Source organism: Bos indicus x Bos taurus, chromosome X, assembly GCF_003369695.1.
Source record: "Bos indicus x Bos taurus breed Angus x Brahman F1 hybrid chromosome X, Bos_hybrid_MaternalHap_v2.0, whole genome shotgun sequence".
NCBI lineage: Eukaryota > Metazoa > Chordata > Mammalia > Artiodactyla > Bovidae > Bos > Bos indicus x Bos taurus.
The window spans coordinates 84,844,139-84,868,055 of record NC_040105.1 but is presented as its reverse complement, the minus strand read 5'-3'; the positions used below and the strand labels follow the sequence as shown (position 1 = coordinate 84,868,055).

The 23,917-nt window shown below is 40.4% G+C and overlaps 1 protein-coding gene and 1 non-coding gene across 8 annotated transcripts in view; both read right to left on the bottom strand.

Moving 5' to 3' along the window:
• The window catches only part of DCX (doublecortin), a 125,153-nt gene that overhangs the window by 83,175 nt on the left and 18,061 nt on the right, over positions 1–23,917 (bottom strand). The window lies entirely within an intron of this gene.
• TRNAE-UUC lies at positions 21,660–21,731 on the bottom strand. The gene has a single exon. It is a non-coding gene; the product is annotated as a tRNA-Glu (tRNA).

Sequence of the window (23,917 nt, the reverse complement as noted above, 5' to 3'; positions counted from 1 at the left end):
CCTCCATCTTTAATTTTTCTAACTGCAGAAGGTGAAGGATTACTAGTTCAATGGATTTCAAATATTAGCATTTATATGAGTCACCTGGTCAGCATCTTAAAATGCAGAGTTCTGAGTCCCGTCCTCTAGCAAATCTGATTTAGTAGATTTGGGTGGGGTTCAGGAAATCTGCATTTTTAACAAGTTCCCCACATGGATCGAGACTATGAACAACAAAATATTGGTTAGTGGTGTCTTTGACATAAAGGTTTTTCAAAAACTTTTATGTATTCAAACATAATTCTTCACACCACCCAACAATCTCCCCTAAGAGATAACCATCTTCCAACTTCATACGTTCAGTGAGGTAGTGGCTTAGTTTCTGTCTCTAGGCATGGAGGGCCTCTTTAGGAGGCTTCACTAGTTTGCCCCTAATACATGCCCAGTTGTTTGTCTCTAAGCATCCATTTTGTCTCTGTTGACTGCACTGCCCATTCGAAGACTTCCCGCTGGTTACATTGTTCTTCGGTTATTCAGCTCACAGTTCTTTAGCAACAGCAAATGCAGAAATTCAGATGCAAACATAGACCCCACATGCTAACTCCATCTCAGCTGTTCCATCCCACTCCCAAAGATGTTCATGTAGTAGCTTTCTATTGCTGTATAATAAATTTAGCAGCTTTAAACAATACCTACTCATTATCTCACATTTTCCCAGGGATCTGGAGTCCCTGCACAGCTTAATTGGGACCTCTGCTAAAGAGTTGCACAAGGCTGCAATCAAGGTATCTTCTGTATTGAAGCTCTCAGCTGGGTTCTGGGTTCTCTTCCAAGTTCACTCAGGTTGTCATTAGAACAGTTACTTGCAATTATAAGACTGACATCCTGATTTTCTTGCTGACTGTCAGCCAGGGAGCACTCTCAGCTCCTAAAAGCCATGTGCTCAATGGGCACTGTCACATGATAATGTTGACATGTATTTTACTTCTTCTTCACAAGCAAAAGAAAAGCTTTCTGACTTCTCCCATCTGTGACCTCCAGGCCCTCTAATATTTTTACTTCAACTCTGTCATTCTGTGTGACCACTAGGAGCTGCTGTTTCAAATTTAAAAGAGTGAAGCATTGCATATTGTAATATATAATATTTTACTTTATAAGAGTACATTGTAATCCATACATGACCTATATTACTGAATTTGAATATTGTAAAAATAGAAACTTATTTTTAAAACTGACAGCTTTAAAGAGAGAAAATTTACATACCATATAACTCACCCATTTAAAGGGTACAATTCACTGGTTTTTAATATATTCACAGAGTTGTGCAAATACCATCACATCAATTTTAGAATATTCTCATTACCCCCCAAAAGAAACCCCATACCTATTAGCAGGCACTTCTCATTTCTCCCCAAACTTCCAACACTAGGCAACCACTTACCTACATTCTGTTTCTATGGATTTGCCTATTATGGACATTTTACAAAAATAGAATCATGTAGTTTTGTGCCTAGCTTCCTGAACTTACCATAATATTTTCACAGTTCATTCATGTTGTGGTATGTATAAGTACTTCATTTCTTTTTATGACTGAATAGTATTCCAGTTCATAGATATATCATATTTTGTTTATCTTTTCATTCATTGATGGGCATCTGAGTTGTTTCCACCTTTTGGCTATTATGAATAATGCTGCTATGAACATTTGTGCCCAAGTTTTTCTGTAAACATATATTTTCATTTCTCTGGGGGTATTCCCCTAAGAGTAGAATTGCTGGGTCATATGATAACTCTATGTTTCCAGATCATTTCCAAAGTGGATGTGTCATTTACATTCCCACAAGCAGCTTTTGAGGATTCTAATTTCTCCATATTCTTGCCAACACTTTTTATTATCTGTCATTTTGATTATTGCCATCTTAATGGGTATGAAGTGGTATCTAATTATAGTTTTAGTTTTCATTTCCCTGATGGTTAACGAGGTTGAGCATCTTTTCATAGGCTTATTGGTCATTTGTATATCTTCTCAGGAGAAATACCTAGTCAAACCCTTAGCACATTTTAATCAGAGTATTTGTCTTTTTTGTTGTTGTTTTTACCATTGATTTGTAAGAGTTCTCTCTATATATTCTAGGTGCAAGTCCCTAATCAAATATATTATTTCCAAATATTTTTCCCATTTTATGAATTATCTTTCCATTTTCTTGATGGTATCATTTATAGCACAGGTTCTTAATTGTGATAAAGTCAAACTTTTCTTTGGTTGCTTATATTCATGGTGTCATATCTAAGAAACCATTGCCTAATCTAAATTCAAGATTTATATATGTTTTTTACAAAAAGTTTTATATTTTTTACTCTTATATTTAGGCCTTTGATTCATTTTGGTGATTTTTTTGTATATGGTATTAGGTGGGGTCTAACTTTTTATATGTTTATGTTTTGTATGGATGCATACCCATCTAGTTCTCCAAGCATCATTTGTTGGAAAGAGTATTCTTTCCTCATTGAATTGTCTTGGTGCTCTTTTTGAAAGCAACTGACTGTTAAGTGTGAGGGTTAATTTCTAGACTCTCCATTCTATTCCATTGATCTACATGTCAGTCTTTATGCCAGTACCACACTGTTTTGATTAATGTAACCTTGTGGTAAGCTTTGAAATTAGGAAATGTAAGTCCTTTCATTTTGTTGTTCTTTTTCAAGATTGTTGGCTACTCTGAATCCATTGAATTTCCAAATAAATTCTAGTATTAGATTATTAATTTCTGCAAAGAAGCCAGCTAGGGCTTCCCTGGCGACTCAGATGGTAAAGAATCCGTCTGCAATGCAGGAGACCTGGGTTTGATCCCTGGGTTGGGAAGATCCCCTGGAGAAGGAAGTGGCAATCCACTCCAGTATTCTTGCCTGGGAAATCCCACGGACAGAGGAATCCATGGGGTCACAAAGAGTTAGACACAACTGAGTGACTAAACACAGCACAGGATTTTGATAGGGATTTTATTGAATCTGTAGATCAGTTTAAGAATGTCATCTTAAAATTATGCCATCTTTCTCTTTTGAACTGGTTTATAATATCTGGCTCATTCACTGATTATACATTAAATAAATAAAATAGTTAACACGTGTTCATTTCTTTATCTGTGCAAGAGTCCTGACTTTACCCCTTTTTGAAAAATATCTTTTAACACCTGTAGTTTAGAGTAAGTATATTTCTTCCATTTCATAGATGTGGGAACTGATGTCCTGATAGGTTAAGTATCTGACTTACAGCTGGAACCACAGCCTAAAGATAGAACTGCTTCTGAAACCCAGGTTTTCTGACTCCCAGTCAAAGATGCTTTCAACAGACCACACTCTCTTCCTTAGTTTCTTAATTTATAAAAAAATTTAAATGGCATAAAAGATGTTATTGAAATAATTCTGTTAAGTTTCTGCTTGGAACATAAGTCCTCTTCCCCTCTTTCCCCTCCTCCAAACTCTTTATTAACAATAAGATTTTACTATGCCAATTTTGTGTCCTTATGTTTTATCTGTATATTTATTATAGACAAATTTATCAGGTTTGAAATATTTGTGTAGCATTTGTTTTCTAAATCAAAAGATATTTGGAGATTCCAAAATTTGGTGCAAAGTATAAGCATAGTCCATGGCACAGGAAACCCCAAAGGAACATACCTCATAGGAGAACTTTAAACATAATTTGGGTGGTGGAGAATTATCTGTGTATAGTGATATGGTGAAAGGTTTTTGTGGTGGTGGGTAGGGAAGCTGTCCTGGAAGACTGTAGAATTGTTCTCAAGACTCAAGCAGGAGGCCATCTGTTCTGTTACATGAAGAAAACAACTCTGTCCAGAACATTTCAAAACCATCCTCTTTAGAAAACAAGCTTATCTTATCCTTCAGTTTTGTCTGTTTAAGCAAAATATTCCATTGTCTAGCATTTACTTGCAATAAAAAATGTCTGTCTTGAGATGTAAGTCCCAGTAGCTGCTTGTCCAAAGCTGAAAGTCCTCAATATCCACTTACTCTGAAAATTAGGCTCTGTGTCAACAAAAACAAAATTCAACAAAGAAGAAGAGGCCTCCAGTTTCAGCTTATATGAAAAAAGATATAAAGTTCTTATTTATAATCCATTCCAAAGGGTTTTTGATGATGAAAGAATATTATTCTGTTTTCCTCATGTAGCCTTTGATTCTTGAAATGTGCATGTAATCCAACTGCCTGCCAGCAGTTGATAAGGTTTCTGATATATATAAATTCAAAACAGAGGAGTTTAGCTATGTCTCTCTGACAGTCACTGTATGCTTTAATTCAAGCAGATGAATAAAACCTGGACAGGTTTAAGATTTTTAAAGAAGGCTTCAGCTTGTTTCACATCTGTGCTTATAGTACCCTAATTAGCATGCAGTGAATATCTGAGATGACTTTTGCTTGATCAGTCAACATGATATGGGGAAAGAGTACTGACCTAGGAGTCAAGACATCTGGATTCTAGTTATGGCTCTGCCATTAATCAGTTCTGTGACCTTGGGTGAGTCACTTCACCTCACTGAATATTGGAGCCTGTGTCTATCAGAGATAATCCATATGATAATCCTTGTAAACTATCTCACAGAGTTGTTGTGATGATTAAAACAGATAACAGAAGTGAAAGAATCTCTAAAGTATGAAGCACCGGACACATATAAAATGTTTTTATTGCTATTCAACTCACATCTTTCATCTTTGGATTTTTCATTATCATCAAGTCAATCAGTGTGATACACCACATCAATAAACTGAAGAACATCTTTCATCTTTTATCAGTGGAATATCTACCAAAGCTTAAAGACTTAGGTGAACTACTTCAGAATGCAAGATGTAAGAAAAAGGGCCAGGATTTGCTCAGAACCATAAATTTGCAACATACATGATAGTTCGCAGAGCACTTTCACATACACTATCTCATTTAAGACACACAAAACCTTATTCATTAGGCAAGGCAATGGAACTCTTCAAGGGCAGAGGATTTATCTTACTCATCTTAATATATTCCCAACATCCAATGGAATGCCTGGAAAAATCAGTGTTGAATTCATGTTATTATTTCTGTCCCCATTTTATAGTTCCAGGAAGAGTTGGGGACAGAGCTGACATGTGAACTCAAGTTTTCCAAACCCATTGTGTCACTCCCTTGTACCTTGGATGCATGCAGGTTAAGTCACTTCAGTTGTGTCCTAATCTGTGTGACCCTATGGACTGTAGCCTGCCAGGCTCCTCTGTCCATGGGATTCTCCAGGCAGGAATACTGAAGTGGGTTGCTGTGCCCTCCTCCAGGGGATCTTCCCGACCCGGGGATCAAACCCTCATCTCTTATGTCTCCTGCATTGGCAGGTGAGTTCTTTACCACTAGCGCCACCTGGGAAGCCCCCCCCCCCCCCCCCCGTACCTTACTACTAGTATTATTTATAGTAGCAGTTCTCAGACTTTGGTGAAGATCAGAATCACCCACAAAGATTGTTGGAACTCAGATTGCTGGGCCTCACCCCAGAGTTTTGGATTCAGTAGATCCAGAGTGGGAACTGAGAATATGTTTTCAAACAAGTTCCCAGGTGATTCTGACGTTGCTGGTCCAGGAACCACATGCTGAGAACCACTACCTGACACCCTTGTTTGTTCCTCTGACCAGCAGCATCAGCACCACCTGGGAACTTGTCAGAAGTGCAAAATCTTGTATATAAATTCAAGTTGGACAAGCACTAGAGAACAATGAGGTCAGTGCTGGCTGCACATCAGAATCATTTGAAGGAACAGAATCATTTGAGAAAACAGATTCTCAAGCCCCTCCCTGGAGAGGAGGTGTCTGGGTGACTCTGATGCACAGCCACTTGGGGAAACATTGCTCTGGACTAGTGATATCCTAATATATTTTTATCACAACTCCCTCACTTTTCCCATCCCCACCCCCACATCTTATCCTTCAAGAAGCTTCCCTGGGTGGTAAAAGAGCCCAGAAGAGAAACATTTTACTGAGGTACTGGAACGCCTTTAGCAACTGGTAGTTGCCCAGATAAATGGCCTAAGCACTGATTTTTGTAAAAACAATATTCTAAACACTGAGGTACGCTGAGGGGTAAAGCAAGTGTAAGCTGGGATCTGTGGTGGAGACAGACTTATCACACCTTTAAAAAATTACAAAACAATGAATGATTAACTCCCTGACATTCTCAGTATGATTTATATTGAAATAGGATATGTGAATTGAAATAGTCAAGAAGTTTCACAAAAGAGGTGGGCAGTGGGACTACAAAAAAATGTATCTTACATTTGAATTGTTTTTTTCCCTAGGAAATCATTCAACCAATAGTGTCTCAGACAAATAATATAACTCAACAACAGAATATAACTCAATATAACACAACAACAGGAGCTAAACAGGGGGAGTAGAAAATGCACTTCACACCCAACCTCACACTCTGGTATAGAAGGATGAATTACAAAGAGTGGATATGATGGAATAAAGAAAGGGTAGGAATGGGAAAATGTATCTTGAAAGAAAATTACCCTGACTTTCCATCCTCTGGAAAGTGAAGCATCTTCAAGCTCAGTGCAACCCAAAGTCTCCCAAACCAGGAGCAAGTGAAGGCCCTTCTAAGAAAAAAGGGCCTGATATCATGCTAAAACCTCATTCCAAATCTCTTCCTCTGCCTCTAGGGATGACCGTGCCCCAAACAGATGATATAAGCTGGAAATAAGCTATAAGTAGGCTAAACAGCTCTCCCTGCTATGGATCTATGAACTCCTACATTTACACTATGCTTATGCTTCTTGAAAAACTGACTTTTTAGGGCAATGTTTGCCATCATTGGAAGGACTGATGCTGAAGCTGAAACTCTAATACTTTGGCCACCTGATGTGAAGAACTGACTCCTTGGAAAAGACCCTGATGCTGGGAAAGATTAAAGGCAGGATGAGAAGGGGACGACAGAGGATGAGATGGTTGGATGGCATCACCGACTCAATGGACATGAGTTTGAGCAAGCTCCGGGGGTTGGTAATGGACAGGGAGGTCCATGGGGTCTCAAAGAGTCAGACATGATTGAGCAACTGAACTGACTGATGCCATCTTTGGGCTTTTATGGTGGCTCGGCATCAATCCCTGGGGTTAGGAAGATCCCCTGGAGAAGGGCATGGCAACCCACTCCAGTATTCTTGCCTGGAGAATCCCATGGACAGAGAATCCTGGTGGGCAACAGTCCTTGGGGTCGCAAAGAGTCAAACACGACTGAGCACAGACACAAGCATGTGTGCCATCTTTATTTACCAATGATTCAATCTAATAACTGGAGTGGAACATTTATTCATTTGCTAATTTAGGGAGACCTGGAAAATAAAAGAGAATGTCCTTCTAGTGTAATTTAATGACAGAGGGGATGTTTGGCCTGCTTGCCAATGAACATTTTCTGATTCTGTTGATACAATAAACACATGAATAATGTGTTACGTTATTAGGAGCACTTTCACAGTTATTTTGATATCCAAGGTCCCTTTTACCTCTAAAGTTTTATGATCTAATATTATCCTTCTAATGACCATATGAGGTAGGTTGAACAGGTTCCCTAACCTGCCCTGGGCCTCAGTTTATCTATAAAATGAGAGGGTTGGACTAGAACAATGGTTTGCAATCTTGGCTGAACATTGCCTTGCCTGGGGAGATTTAAAAAATACTGATACTGTTACTTGGGCCCATTTCCAAGGATGACTGATGTGCGGCCAGGCCTGAGCACTGGGACTTCCAAAAGTTCTCCAAGTGTTTCTAAGGGGCAGCCAGGACTGAAACCCCCTGAACCAGATGAGGTTTAGGCCTTCTCCCATCTCTGACATTCTGAGTCTGAATGTTATTTGCATTTTTTTTGGATGAGGATACTGAGGCACAGAAAGGTTAAATGACTGCCAATAGTTAAAAATTAAGTCAGTTCTAAGATGGGAGATAGAACTTACATATTTCTACTTCAAAGCTTAGACCTTTATTTCAGGATGGCTTCAGTTTCCCTAATGTTCAAACATATATGGTCCTTAAATTAACCCTTCTACCTTTATGTATAAAAATCCAGCATTTCAGAAATATCACCCTTGGGCCATTTGGCTTCCTCTGTTGAGTTCACTATGAAAGTGAAAGTTGTGTCTGACTCTTTGCAGCCTCATGGAATAGTCCATGGAATTCTCCAGGCCAGAATACTGGAGTGGGTAGCCTTTCCCTTCTCCAGGGGATCTTCCCAACCCAGGGACCAAACCCAGGTCTCCTGCATTGCAGGCAGATTCTTTACCAGCTGAGCCACCAGGGAAGCCCAAGAATACCAGAGTGGATAGCCTATGCTTTCTCCAGTGGAGCTTTCCGACCCAGGAATCTAACCGGAGTCTCCTGCAGTGCAGGTAGATTCTTTACCAGTTGAACTACCAGGGAAGTCAGCTGAGTTCACTATACCCTCTTCTCTATTAGAAGGCCTGCCCAAATTTCTTCCACCTGTCCCTCATCTAAGTGCGCATGCATTCCTTTAGTACTGGCTCAGTTGATAAAGAGTCTGCCTGCAATGCAGGAAACCCAGGTTCGAACCATGGGTTGGGAAGAGCCCCTGGAGAAGGAAATGGCAACCCACTCCATTATTCTTACCAAGGAAATCCCATGGACAGAGGAGCCTGGCGTGCTACAGGCCACAGGGTTGCAAGAGTCAGACATGACTGAGTGACCAAACCTACCTACCTACTCACTAAGTCATTCTCTACTCTCTCATTCATTCAACAAATATATTAAGCGTGTACCATGGTCAAGATATTGTTCTAGGTCCTGAGGATATATCTGTGAACAAGACAAGGCCGTGCTCTCAACAAGTGTTTGTATTTTATTCTACAGGATTTAAAGCTTTATTCTCGGTATGGAGCATGTCTTCCTAACTAGATTGTATCTTATTGGTTCTGTTTCTCTGAAGACTCCTGGCTAACACAGACCATACAATAAATATATTGGGCTTTATGATCCCAACCAGTCTCCACCATATATTTTTCTTCTTTTTAATTTTTAAACCTATAGTTTGCAGACCCTTGACCTATTGTAAGTAATGGAAAATCACATTCTCCTTTGTTTTCCAAAGGAAAGTTTCTTAGAGACAGCAAGCGTTGATCAACTTCACTTCTTTCTAATTCTATTTCACTCTGATTACTTTTGTTTTGTATCCCCACCAGTTCTGCCTTTTGTGTGAAGATTCCCAGGGTCTGTATCTTTGCATTTATGCTGTATGTGTTAACATATACAAACCCAGCTACCCCACACAATTCTGTTCTATTTCAGGTCAGGGCTTGACAAGGGCAAGGGCAGTATGGAGTTGATGCTGTCATCCTCGAAAGCCACATTCAGCTCGGGGGATGGAAACATATTGATTTAAACAGAATTTTTGCTTTACAAGAAGGGAGGGAGAGAGATTGCTCAATCTGAACTCAAGGTCTCAGCAAGGTCCCTGTGGAGTAGCCAAACTCCATACCACTCAGTGAACTGAACCAGAGCCAGGACTATTAAGCCAAGTGGGGCTAGGAGTTTTTAGCCTGCTCAGTAACAACTATTTATTTCCTCTACAGTGTGAGTCCAAGCCTAGTCCCAGTTGGAGGAAAATCCAAAAGCAAGGGTGGCTATGTAAAGTATACCCCATGGGTGGGGGACCCCTCCAAGTTCTCATCTTCTATATCAGTTCTACCCAGTTCCAGCCACCATCAGCTTTCAGGTGGGGCTCATTAATAAACACTTCAGCAGCCCATGTGACAGCAGTGGTAGCATTGTGAACCCCATTCCCGGCTGTTGCTATGGAAGATTACGGTTGGGGTTGAAAAAGAAGTATCTATATCGATTACCACTAAAAACAGACATGGATTAAAGCCAGCCCCAAGCCTGTTTTCTCCAGATGAGCTGCAGTAATCTATCTCATTGTTAATCAACTTCCACACCCCCTTTCACTCAGCTGCCTTCTGCAGTGCTGCAGGCTAAATGACAGAAGCAGTTCCAGCCTGAAAATGAACGATGCCATTCATCAATCCCTGAAGTCTCTCTGTAAAGATGCTGAAGAAGCAGATTCCTATTCCCAACACTTATCAACCAGGCCAAAGAAAATGCTGACTAAGGACAACATTTTATCATGCTTTGTAACAGTGGGTAAAATATGTTAGAACTGAACTTGGAGAAGAGTTCTGCTTGGTACTTAGTTATTCACTGGGAGGTCTAAGAAGCTACTGCTCTTTAGTCACTGCTTAGCTCATGTGAGCTCACAGTGCCAGCCTAGAAAACAGCCCATTGTATCTAGGGCTGATTATCCATTAGGTGGGCTTCCCTGGTGGCTCAGTGATCAAGAATCACCTGCCAATGCAGGAGATGTGGGTTTGATCCCTGGGTCGGGAAGATCCCCTTTAGAAGGAAATGGCAAACCGCTTCAGTAATCTCGCCTGGGAAATCCTATGGACAGAGAAGCCTGGTGGGCTATAGTCCAGGGCTCACAAAAGAGTCGGATATGATTTAGCAAATAAAGTGAAGTCGCTCAGTTGTGTTTGACTTTTTGCGACCCCGTGGACTGTAGCCCGCCAGGCTCCTCCATCCATGGGATTCTCCAGGCAAGAATACTGGAGTGGATTGCCATTTCCTTCTCCAGGGGATCTTCCTGATCAAGGGATCAAACCCAGGTCTCCTGCATTGCAGGCAGACGCTTTAACCTCTGAGCCACCAGGGAAGCCCTAGCAAATAAATAACAACAACAATTCATTAGGTACACTAGGCACAGTGCCCAGGACACACCATATGTTTATGAACCCCTGTTTTCCTGGTGGCTCTGTGATAAAGGAATCTGCCTGCAATGCAGGAGCCACAGGAGTTGTGGGTTTGATCCTGGGGTCAGGAAGATCCCCTGGAGGAGAAAATGGCTACCCACTCCAGTATTCTTGCTTGGAGAATCCCATGGACAGAGAAGCCTGGCAGGCTATAGTCCATAGGCTCACAAAGAGTTAGACACAACTGAAGTGACTTAGCACACATGCACGAGCATTATTTAATGTCTTTTAAAATCAGAAAAAAAATTAGATTATACAAAATACTTAAACATATAATATTAATATATTCATACCAATGTAGTGGCAATTATTTTTTAAGTGGAGAAAGGGGTCCAGTGAGACAAAAGTTGCCTAGGGCCCACCAGTCATCATGCATCTGTAAGTTTATCAACTAGTACTGGAGATCTGAAACCTAAAGGGTAGGATGGCCCACTGGAGAACCCACACTTCTCTTAATCAGAGGAGTCCCTGGGAAAGCACAAACATCAATTCGCAGCAGGCGACAAGCCAAACACTTGAAACTTCAAGCAAGGCAAGGCCCCATCCTCTTTGCAAACAGCAAGAGGAAGTTCACCTATCAACTGCCATATTAAATAAACTGTGGAGGCAAAGACTGCCAGAGGGAAGCTTTTTATCAAGGCTGTAATGTCTCTGGTGAGTAAGACCAGAAATGTCCTGACATATAAATATTTATATACGACTTCATCAGATGAGACAGCCCATACTTAAAAGAAACAGGGCACAGGCACGCATATGCAGACATAAGAGACTTCAGGAGGTACTGGTCTCTGGCCCCAAACCTCTTTGAAGGGATATTATCGTGTGGGGCAAGCTGTTCAGACCCCTAGGGTCTGCCAAATTGTTGCCAGTTGGAGAAGCCCAGACTTGGTGCAATAGGAAGTATGCAGCCTACATAAATGGCAAGCACCACTTATGGCAGTTAAGTCTCATTAGTGAACCTGTCTCTGATTCCTTACTCTGCACCATGGGCTAGTGGAAGGGGTACTGCTTTATACAGGACTAAATCTACTGTGAAGGTTCTAAACCTGGCAATGGAATTGACGTTGCTGACTCTTTATCACTCTTGTTAGCGAAGCTGAACTTGAATTCCTATGACCAAAAGATTCTCCTAATCTCTTACAACTCTGGGCGACTCTTGAAACATCTAGACAAATCTCCCTTTTGGTCAATTTCTTCTTTTCCCCCTCAAGTCTATATCAGAGACAAGTGTGCTCAAGCCCTACACTGAACATGGCTAAAAAGGTGTTGCCTTCGTGGTGATTGTTGATACTCTGTCTACAAAGGCTCCCATGCTCCAGTTTATCACCCCTGTCAGAATGTAATGGTGCCTGTTTTCTCTCCATTTAATTACTCCTTTGGGCCTTCAAGTTCTGGTTTTTTTTTTTTTTTCCTTTTTAAGCTTCTCTAATTAAAATGCAAATAAATACCCAAGGCAGAGGCCTGTGATTCCCAAAGTGCATTCTACCGTATGGTCATAGTTTTTTTTATTTTTATTTTTTAATAATAAGTTTGGTGTTCAAACAAGTTTGGGGAACACTGGTCTAAACAAAATCAAGCAGGTTTCTCTATAGAGGGGTTATTGGAGTCTTTTATCGATAGGGGAATATACTGTGCATTGTTACTAAATTTATTTGATCAAAGAACTTCTGATCAGACTCAGTTCAGTTCAGTCACTCAGTGGTGTCCGACTCTTTGAGACCTCATGAATCACAGCACGCCAGGCCTCCTTGTCCTAGTATTACATATAACACAATTTGGGAAATATTCTCTAAACTGATAGGAGATAACATTATAGTAAGGAATGATTTCCTTACCAACTGAATCTGTGAGCTGAGATGGAGGCTCTGAAAAAGGTCTAACTTATCTGGGGATACAGCTTAAAGTTATAAGGCAGGGCAGGGCGCAATAGATAAACGGCTAGCTCTGCATATTAAAATACACACATGACATAAGTTATACCAGAAGGGCATTTTGGTAATGACATATAACACAGGAGCTGACAGAGAGGAAAGCGCTGGGAAAATGAAACATTGGACAAGCAAGTTACGATAGATCTGGAGCATGGGCACTGCCAAAAAGCATAAGATTCCATAGCCTGACCCACTCATGACTCCATCTGCCTACATGCCTCTGAGGACCTTCCTGAGCCAGACTCTGCCCTCTGATCGATTGGAAAATTTTGCCTCCTATTTCCAGCCATAATGACTGTTCGAATGACCTGAATTTGACTGGTTTAATAACCTAAATTGTCATTTGAAATAGACATTTTCTGTCATATTTGACACACTTGCACACTCCTATCTCAAAACTATTCTCTTAGCCTCTCTGGACACATCATCTAGTTATCCACAGACCTCTTTATCAATTCCTTGGCTCCTCCTCCTACTCATCCCCTTAATGCAAATATCTCCCCATGGTCTTTTCCTGGAACAACTTCTCTACTTGCCTGATTTTAACCACCGTTGTTTGCAGATTATTCCCAAATCTACTTATTTCCAGCCCAGACCTCTCTCCAGATGCCAGACCCATATATACCACTATATTCTGGAGATTCCACTCAGATATAGCAAGGCATCCCAAATTCAATACACCTAAGCTCTGTTTCTTGCCCTGGATTTCCCTAGTCTAGTGAATGGCTCTACAATCTACCCATAAACCTCAGAGTCACATGAATCCTCATCCTTCCTCACCTATGACAGGCAAAATTATAAGAATGATCCTTGCCCTTGTATAATCTCCTCCCCTTGAATATGGAAGGAACATGGGAACATGTTATGTTATTTTTATGATTATGTTATGTTATATGGCACCAAGGGACTTTTCAGATATAATTAGGGTTAATAATCAGTTGACTTGGGCTTCATCAAGGGGGAGATTACACAGGTAGCAACAACCTAATCACGTGAGCCTTTCAAAAGCAAGAGTTTACTCTGACTGCTGGCAGAAGGGGAAATTAGAGAGATGCTAAGCCTGAAAGGATTTGATGTAACTGTGTTGGCTTGAAGATGGAGAGAGACATGTGAGAAGGATGTTGGTAGCCTCCAGAAGCTGAAAATGGCTCCCAGCTGACAATCAGCAAGGAAGTGAGGACCTCAGACCTACAGTTCCAAGGAACTGAATTCTGCCAAAAATCTGGATGAGCTTGGACCTAGGTTCATCCTCGTGCGTGCTGTATCGCTTCAGTCATGTCCGACTCTTTGTGACCCCATGGACTGTAGCCCACTAGGCTCCTCTGTCCATGGGATTCTCCAGGCAAGAATACTGAAGCGGGTTGCCACTTCCTTCTCCAGGGGGTCTTCCTGACTCAGGGATCGAACTTGTGTCTCCTGTGGTTCCTGCAGTGCAGGCAGATTATTTACTGCTGAACCATCAAGGAAGCCCAGATTCATACTCAGAGCCTCCCAGTAAGAGTCTTGCCCATATGACACTGTGACTTTAGTTTTGCATGATCCTAAACAGGGAACCCAGTCAAGGCTGCTTTAGCTCTGATCTATAGAACTGTGAAATAATAAGTGGCTGATGCTCTAAACTGCTACATTTGTAGTAATTTAGGTGTCTCTGTAGAGAATGTGCCTGCCAGTGCAGGAGATGTAGGAGATGTGGGTTTGATTCCTGGGTTGGGAAGATCCCCTGGAGGAGGAAATGGCAATCCACTTCAGTATTCCTGCTTGGGAAATCCTACTGACAGAGGAGCCTGTGGGCTACAGTCCATAGGGTCACAAAAGTCAGACACAACTTAGCAACTAAATAACAACAATGTCCAATACCACTGCCTGGGCTTAGATCCTTCTATTTTCTTTCCTATACTACCACACAATCTTCTACTTGGTCTCCCTACTGGTTTTGTCTTCCTCAAATCCAGAACAAGAGAGTGACTAACCCAAACTGCAAATCTGATCATACTGTTCCTTTGCTTAAAATCCTTTAGTGGTTTCTTTCTCTACAGGATAATATCCAAGCTCTGTAATGTAGTTTTTATAAGGTTATTCCTGAATCTTTCCCTTGACTTCTTCTCAGATTCATCTTCTGCCATGTTTGCCTTGCACTATTTCCTGTAACACAGTTTATCAGTCATAGCCCTCCTGCCATTTTGGGTCAGATAATTCTCTGCTGTGGGGAATTGTTCTGTGCATGGTAGGATGTAAAGCAGCATCCCTGGCCTCTTCCAACTAGATTTCAGTAGCATCTCACCCTCATTTGTGACAACCAACAATGTCTCTGAAAGTGAAAATGAAAGTGTTAGTTGCTCAGTTATATCTGACTCTTTGTGACCCCATGGACTGTAGCCCACCAGGCTCCTCTGTCCATGGGATTCTCCAAGCAAGAATACTGGAGTAGGTTGTCATTTCCTCCTCCAGGGGATCTTCCCAACCCAGGTATCAAAACCACATCTCCTGTGTCTCCTGCATTTCAGTCAGATTCTTTACCATTTGAGCCACAAAGGAAGCCCTCAGTTCAGTTCAGTTCAGTCGCTCAGTCGTCCCTGACTCTTTGCGACCCCATGAATTGCAGCACTCCAGGCCTCCCTGTCCATCACCAACTCCCGGAGTTCACTCAAACTCACGTCCATCGAGTCAGTGATGCCATCCAGCCATCTCATCCTCTGTTGTCCCCTTCTCCTCCTGCCCCCAATCCCTCCCAGCATCAGAGTCTTTTCCAATGGGTCAACTCTTCACATGAGGTGGCCAAAGTACTGGAGTTTCAGCTTTAGCATCATTCCTTCCAAAGAATACCCAGGGCTGATCTCCTTTAAGATGGACTAGTTGGATCTCCTTGCAATCCAAGGAACTCTCAAGAGTCTTCTCCAACACCATAGTTCAAAAGGAAGCCCTAGATAATGCCAAATGCCCCCTTAGGGGCAAAACTGCTTCAGATAAAGACCACTGAGCTAATAATGTATACAGGATTGTGGTGGCTCTCTACACCCAAACTTCTTTTTTCCCCCTTAAGAGCTAATATCACAAGACCTGGAGAGGGTAAAATCTGTGATATCAAAAATAAAAGTATTCTAAATCTAGGAAAAATAGATGGACTGGGGTTCTGGAGATCCCTTTTGGTATACTTTTTTAAAAGAAGCTTTGGTGGTTAGGGAAGAGCCTGTAATTCTTTGTAGTAGAAGTTCCCTCTTTTTAGAAAGATTCCTTGATGCTCGAGAGTTAGAAAGGTCAGGGTGGGACTAAGATAAAAAGAAGAGGGAAATCACTTCTTTGTATTTGCTCTAGCTTTAAGAAAATTTGTTAAAAGGACACTCGTATTTCCTTCTAGTGTTCCCTTAGGCAAGAACTCTTGGCCAAATCTCTATACAGAAAAAAAAAAAAGACTGTCAATTGTGTTGCTTGGAGTAGTCTTTTGGGTACATGCTTTAGGAACATGAATTTGGTGGTTAGGCAAGAGGAAAAACCCCAGCACCCAAGAATTCTATTACTAAATATATCTTCAAGAGAAATAAAAATATATGGCCACTCAGAAACTTACACACATATGCTCATAGCAACATTAGTAATAATAGTCAAAAGATGGAAACAGCTCAAACGTCCATCAACCAATGAATGGGTACATAAAATGTGGTATAATCATATAATGGAATATGATCCATCCATACAAAGAAATTAAATCCAAATATATACTAGAACATGCTGCTGCTGCTGCTAAGTTGCTTCAGTCGTGTCCGAATAGATGAGCCTAAAACACTATGTTAAGTGAACAGAACCAGGCACAAAAGACTACATGATTCATCTGCATAAAACGTCCAGAGAAGGCAAATCTATAGACACAGAAAGTAGATTGATGATTGCTTAGGGGTAGGAGAAATAGGAGGTAGGGAGAGGTAGTTAAAAGTTAACACAATTTCTTTTTGAGGTGATGAAAATTGACTATGGTAATGCCTGCAACATGTCTATGAATACACCAAAAAATCATTGAATTGTATATTTTGAATGGGTGAAATATATGGTATGTGAATTATATCTTAATTAAGCTTTTCCCCAAAAAAGTAATCCAAGCAATTCTTGGCATCTCCCTAGTCCCCAGGCCCAATCCTGTGTACCACCACCCTGAAAGGATATGACATGGGATAAGCAAGTTTGGCTGGGTGTGGGATGAGACACCAAGAGTCTAGAGCATGGGGGCACTGCCAAGGAACAATAGGTCCTTTTAAGTTCTCTCGAGCCCTCTTATGTTTTTCCTACTTAATGAGGCTTAGCCAACCTCACTGTTATAGCTTTGGATTGAGTTACTGTTTCAGAACATCTATACAAGAGAAACTTCTGTGCTGTTAGTTCATATCCAAAGTTCTTGGAAGAGAAAACTTCACAGAATTTGGCTGCTAACTTTTGAAGTCAAGGTACTTGCCAGATATATGGGTCATTGCTATTTCTAACTCTTGGATTAAACTCACATTTTAAAAAAAAAAGTCTGTCTTATCTTTTCAACAAATGGTGCTGGAAATGTTGAATATACATTTACAAAAAAAGAAAGATCAGACAGAAAGAAAGAGGGTGAGGGAGGGAGGAATGAAGAAAAGGAGGAAGGAAAAAAACTTTGACCCTTAACTCACATGATACACAAAAATTAATAAACTGGATTTCAGGAAAATAAAACAATTCACTCTTGAAAAATCAAGACAGCCATTAAAAAGATGGAAACACATACTACAGACTGGGAGAAAATATTTGGAAATTATACATGTGATATAAGACATATCCAGAATATATAAAAATTCTTATAACTCAATAATAAGGAAATAATTTAATTGTTAAATGGCAAAGATCTAAATAGACATTTTAACAAAGAAGATACACAAATGTTCAATAAGCATGAGAAAACATATTTGATACCATTAGTTATTAGGGATAAGCAAATAAAAAAAACACAATGAGATACCATTTTATATCCACTAGAATGACTCATAAAAAGATAGACAATAGCAAGTGTTGGCAAGATGTGAAGAATCCTCATACATTGCTAGTAGGGATGTAAAATGGTACAGCCATTTTAGAAAATAGTCTGGCAGTTTCTTAAAATTTTAAACATACATACTATGCAACCCATCAATACAATTTCTAGGTGTTTATCCAAGATAAATAAAGACATAAGCCCACATAAAAATCTGAGCATGAATGTTCATAGCAGCTTTATTCATAATAACAAAAGGTTGAAACAACTCAAATTTCCATTCAATAATAAATAAATAAAATGTAGTATATCCTCTTATAATAATATAATATTATTCAGCCATAAAGAGGAATGAAATAGTGCGATGCTACAACATGTTGAACCTTGAAAACATGCTAAGTAAAGAAGTCAGCCACAACAGATCATATGTGGCATGATTTCATTCATATTAAAAGTCCAGAATGAGCAAATCTGTAGAGACAGAAAGTAGATAAGTGGTTGCCTGAATAAAGGGTGGTCGGGGGATTGGAACATGACATCTAAAGGGTGTAGAGTTTCTTCTCATGATGATAAAAACTGTCTAAAATTGATCCTGGTGACGGATGCACAACTGTCTGAATATACTAAAAGCTATTGGATTGTGCACTTGAATTGGGTGAATTGTATGGTATGAGGTTTATATGCAGGAGACCTGGGTTCGATCTCTGGGTTGAGAAGATCCCCTAGAGGAGGGCATGGCAACCCACTCCAGCATTCTTGCCTCGAGAATGCCATAGGCAGAGGAGCCTGGCAGGCTATAGGCCATGGGGTTGCAAACAGTCGGACAAAGCTGAGCAACTAAGCACACACAAAGGTTTATATCTCAATAAAGCTATTTTAAAAACTGAATTTGGAGATAATGAATTGTCTTCCACTTTGAGGGAATGGCAATAATGGGAAAGATGAAAATAAAGAACTAAAAACAAGAGGCCAGTTACTTCAAAGGTTGTTCATGGAATCAACTCCCTGATGAACTCCCACTTAATGACTCTTCTGATTACTTAAGAAATAGCTCTGATGCTAACCTCTCCCACTGGCAATATTCCTTTTCTGCACTGAAAATAGCACTACTATGTTGAAGACACCTTATTAATGGCAATGTCAAATGCTTGCAACAATTAGCAAGCTGGCTTTTATCTCGTTTTGTTTAGTGATTCCTCCACCCTCTGCTGCTCATGTCATCCACATTGTTAAGAAAAGGAAGTCAAATCAAAATTACGTTTGAAAATATTCTCTGGTAATGTCATCACAGACACTGAAAGATCTGAATATAAGAACTGTGTAAATCCCTTTAGGAACCATCGTAGAAAATAACATATCCACCAAGGTGATTACTACATCAGGTTGGAGAGACTAGGAGCGTAGAGAGGTGGAGGACTTTGAGAAGAGTAGCAGCTTGGTGAAAAATACCTAAACAGAAGCAACACTGTAAGATGACTACTCTGTTACCATGGAGCTAGAAATACTCTGGTAGGTCATGTACTTATCTCAAAAACTGAGGTCCAGAAAAGAGATTTGGTTGGCTCCCAAAACATATAACTAGTGGAAAATAGAAGGAAGACTAGAATTCAGGTCTTTGAATCTCAGTTTCAGCTCTTTCCATCTGCTGAATGTTGGATATTGATAGACTACTCAGTATGAGAGACTGGAATACTGTGTCAAAGTTTTGATTAAAATGACCAAGGCCCAGCTACATCACTGCTCAGAGCCTACAGCATTTCATCAACAATAAAACTCTAAGATGATAAATTAGATCTAATAGAGTACCTGATGAACTATGGATGGAGATGCATGACATTGTACAGGAGACAGGGAGCAACATCATCCCCAAGAAAAAGAAATGCAAAAAGGCAAAATGGCTGTCTGAGGAGGCCTTACAAATAGCTGTGAAAAAAAGAGAATCCAAAAGCAAAGAAAAAAGGAAAAATATACCCATTTGAATGCAGAGTTCCAAAGAATAGCAAGGAGAGATAAGAAAGCTTTCCTCAATGATCAGTGCAAAGAAATAGAAGAAAACAACAGAATGGGAAAGACTAGAGATCTCTTCAAGAAAATTAGAGATACCAAGGGAACATTTCATGCAAAGATGGGCTCAATAAAGGACAGAAATGGTATGGACCTAACAGAAGCAGAAGATATTAAGAAGAGGTGGCAAAAATACACAGAAGAACTGTACAAAAAACATCTTCACAACCCAGATAATCACAATGGTGTGATCACTCACCTAGAGCCAATCATCCTGGAATGTGAAATCAAGTGGGCCTTGGGAAGCATCACTATGAACAAAGCTAGTAGAGGTGATGGAATTCCAGTTGAGCTGTGAAAGCTCTGCACTCACTATGCCAGCAAATTTGAAGAAACTCAGTAGTGGCCACAAGACTAGAGAAGGTCAGTTTTCATTCCAATCCCAAAGAAAGGCAATGCTAAAGAATGCTCAGACTACCACACAATTGCACTCATCTCACACGCTAGTAAAGTAATGCTCAAAATTCTCCAAGCCAGGCTTCAGCAATATGTGAACCATGAACTTCCTGATGTTCAAGCTAGTTTTAGAAGAGGCAGAGGAACTAGAGATCAAATTGCCAACATCTGCTGGATCATCAAAAAAGCAAGAGAATTCCAGAAAAACATCTATTTCTGCTTTATTGACTATGCCAAAGCCTTTGACTGTGTGGATCACAATAAACTGTGGAAAATTCTGAAAGAGATGGGAATACCAGACTACCTGACTGGCCTCTTGAGAAATCTGTATGCAGGTCAAGAAGCAACAGTTAGAACTGGACATGGAACAACAGAAAAGGAGTTTCCAAACAGGAAAAGGAGTACGTCAAGGCTGTATATTGTCACCCTGCTTATTTAACTTATGTGCAGAGTACATCATGAGAAATGCTGGGCTGGAGGAAGCACAAGCTAGAATCAAGATTGCCGGGAGAAATATCAATAACCTCATATATGCAGATGACCCCACCCTTATGGCAGAAAGTGAAGAAGAACTAAAAAGCCTCTTGATGAAAGTGAAAGAGGAGAGTGAAAAAGTTGGCTTAAAGCTCAATATTCAGAAAAGAAAGATCATGGCATCCTGTCTCATCATTTCATGGCAAATAGATGGAGAAACAGTGGAAACAGTGGCGGATTTTATTTTTCTGGGCTCAAAAATCACTGCAGATGGTGACTGCAGCCAAGAAATTAAAAGATGCTTACTCCTTGGAAGGAAATTATGACCAACCTAGACAGCATGTTAAAAAGCAGAGACATTACTCTGTCAACAAAGGTCCATCTAGTCAAGGCTATGGTTTTTCCAGTGGTCATGTATGGATGTGAGAGTTGGACTATAAAGAAAGCTGAGCACTGAAGAATTAATGCTTTTGAAGTGTGGTGTTGGAGAAGACTCTTGAGAGTCCCTTGGATTGCAAGGTGATCCAACCAGTCCATCCTAAAGGAAATCAGTCCTGAATGTTCATTGGTAAGACTGATGCTGAAGCAGAAACTCCAATACTTTGGCCACCTGAGGTGAAGAGTTGACTCATTTGAAAAGACCCTGATGCTGGGAAAGATTGAAGGCAAGAGGAGAAGGGGATGACAAAGGATGAGATGGTTGGATGGCATCACTGCTCAATGGACATGAGTTTGAGTAATCTCCAGGAGTTGGTGATGGACAGGGAGTCCTGGCATGCTGCAGTCCATGGGGTCGCAAAGAGTTGGACACAACTGAGTGACTGAACTGAACTGAAGATGATAAATTGCTGAGGAAATAACCAATCACCAGACTATACTTGGTCCTTTCTTTCCAGAAAATCAATATATTTGATGTTGGGCCACTTCCATCATAAGATCTCTTTTTTGAGAGGAAAGGGGGCTATACCAAGTGGTTTGTGGGATCTTAGTCCCTTGGCCAGGGATTGGACCTGGGCCCCGGCATTGAAAGTGCCAAGTCCTAACCACTGGACTGCCAAGGAATCCCCTTAAGCCTGCTTTAAAAGTACAAAATCTACCTTTGTATGAGACAGCTTGAAGTCTATACTACATATGGCAAAGTAGTTTGCAAACCATCTCTTTTCAAAAGGCCCAGCCTGGCTCTACTTCTCTGCTCTTTTCTATTTCATGCTCAAGCCAATCCTCTCAAAACCTGTCTCCAGGAATCCAATTTGTGGAAGGTTGAGGAGAGGGAACTTTAGGTAATACAAACATTACTCTTCCAGCCTTGGTTTTGTTCAGTGAAGGTCAATGATAAATGACCTCCCTTTGGGGGCATAATTTATGTCCATGTGGCCTTTTCTATTGAGCCCAATGTTGATTGACAGGACATAGCACTAGGAGGAGAGAGAGGTTGGCTATGGGAGACCTGAAGGCCAAGGAGTATAACTAAGACCAGATGTGGCTGGAGGGGGCTGAGATGCGGGGGAGAAGGGGGAGCATGGAGAAGAAATGCCTACACAAGCAAAATAAAGATATATCCACCTTGGGAAATGCGCTCAACATTTCCAAGGTTAAATCCAACTAGTCTTCCTGTGTTGCCTGCAATTACCTTTGTGCTTCCAGCACCCAGTTATTTAGCATAGCAAGATGGAAGGAGAAAGTCTTTCCTGGAATACTTAACAGCAGTTCAAATACCCTTTGTGCTCTCATTTTCCTATTCTGCCATCTTATTATTCAAAACATTTCTTAAAATTCCTGTTCTAGCTTCCAACGCTCTGGGTAATCTGGGAATCATTTAAACCTATTTTCTGTTATTCTGAAACCTAAAATTCCTGGTTCAAGTAGTTGGTACTAGAAAGATATAGACAGAAACAGAAAATAAATTCATCTAATTTTAAAAATTTAGAAAGATGATAACAATAACAATAACCCTGTGTACGAGACAGCAAAAGTGACGCTGATGTATGGAACAGTCTTATGGACTCTGTGGGAGAGGGAGAGGGTGGGAAGATTTGGGAGAATGGCATTGAAACATGTAAAATATCATGTATGAAACGAGATGCCAGTCCAGGTTCAATGCACGATATTGGATGCTTGGGGCTAGTGCACTGGGACGACCCAGAGGGATGGTACGGGGAGGGAGGAGGGAGGAGGGTTCAGGATGGGGAGCACATGTATACCTGTGATGGATTCATTTTGATATTTGGCAAAACTAATACAATTATGTAAAGTTTAAAAATAAAATAAAATTTAGACATGTTAAAAAAAATAAAAAAAATAAAAAAATAAAAAAATAAAAATTGGCCTAACAAAGCTAACACAAATACTAAAGGCCATACTTATCCCTTAGGCAGGCATGTTGAAGCCATAGGGAATCTGTGACTGTATAGAACCTGGACGTGGACAAAACTGCGACTAGAGATCCCAGTAACTATAACATGAAAATGGATGGCATGAGAAACAGCTGCAGCTAAAAGTCTATTATTAAAGCTCTGAATCTCTAACAGAATCACCATGCCCTGTGCTTAATGGAAATGACTTCAAGGCTAGACCATGTATCTACTAAGCCACTACTACCAAATGAACCAGAAATTTAGGTTCTAGTTTTTGTGTGTCAATGACATTTAACCATAAAGGGTCAACATGTGGCTTGATTATAGAAATTAATAGTTGGATAATTTAATACATGAACCGTGAACTTCCAGATGTTCAAGCTGGTTTTAGAAAAGGCAGGGGAACCAGAGATCAAATTGCCAACATCTGTTGGATCATTGAAAAAGCAAGGGAATTCCAGAAAAAACATCTATTTCTGCTTTACTGACTATGCCAAAGCCTTTGACTGTATAGATCACGATAAACTGTGGAAAATTCTGAAAGAGATGGGAATACCAGACCACTTGTCCTGCCTCTTGAGAAACCTACATGCAGGTCAGGAAGCAACAGTTAGAACTGGACATAGAACAACAGACTGGTTCCAAGTAGGAAAAGGAGTACATCAAGGCTGTATATTGTCACCCTGCTTATTTAACTTATATTCAGAGTACATCATGAAAAACACTGGGCTGGAGGAAGCACAAGCTGGAATCAAGATTGCTGGGAGAAATATCAATAACCTCAGATATACAGAAGGCACCACCCTTATGGCAGAAAGTGAAGAACTAAAGAGCCTCTTGATGAAAGTGAAAGAGGAGAGTGAAAAAGCTGGCTTAAAGCTCAACATTCAGAA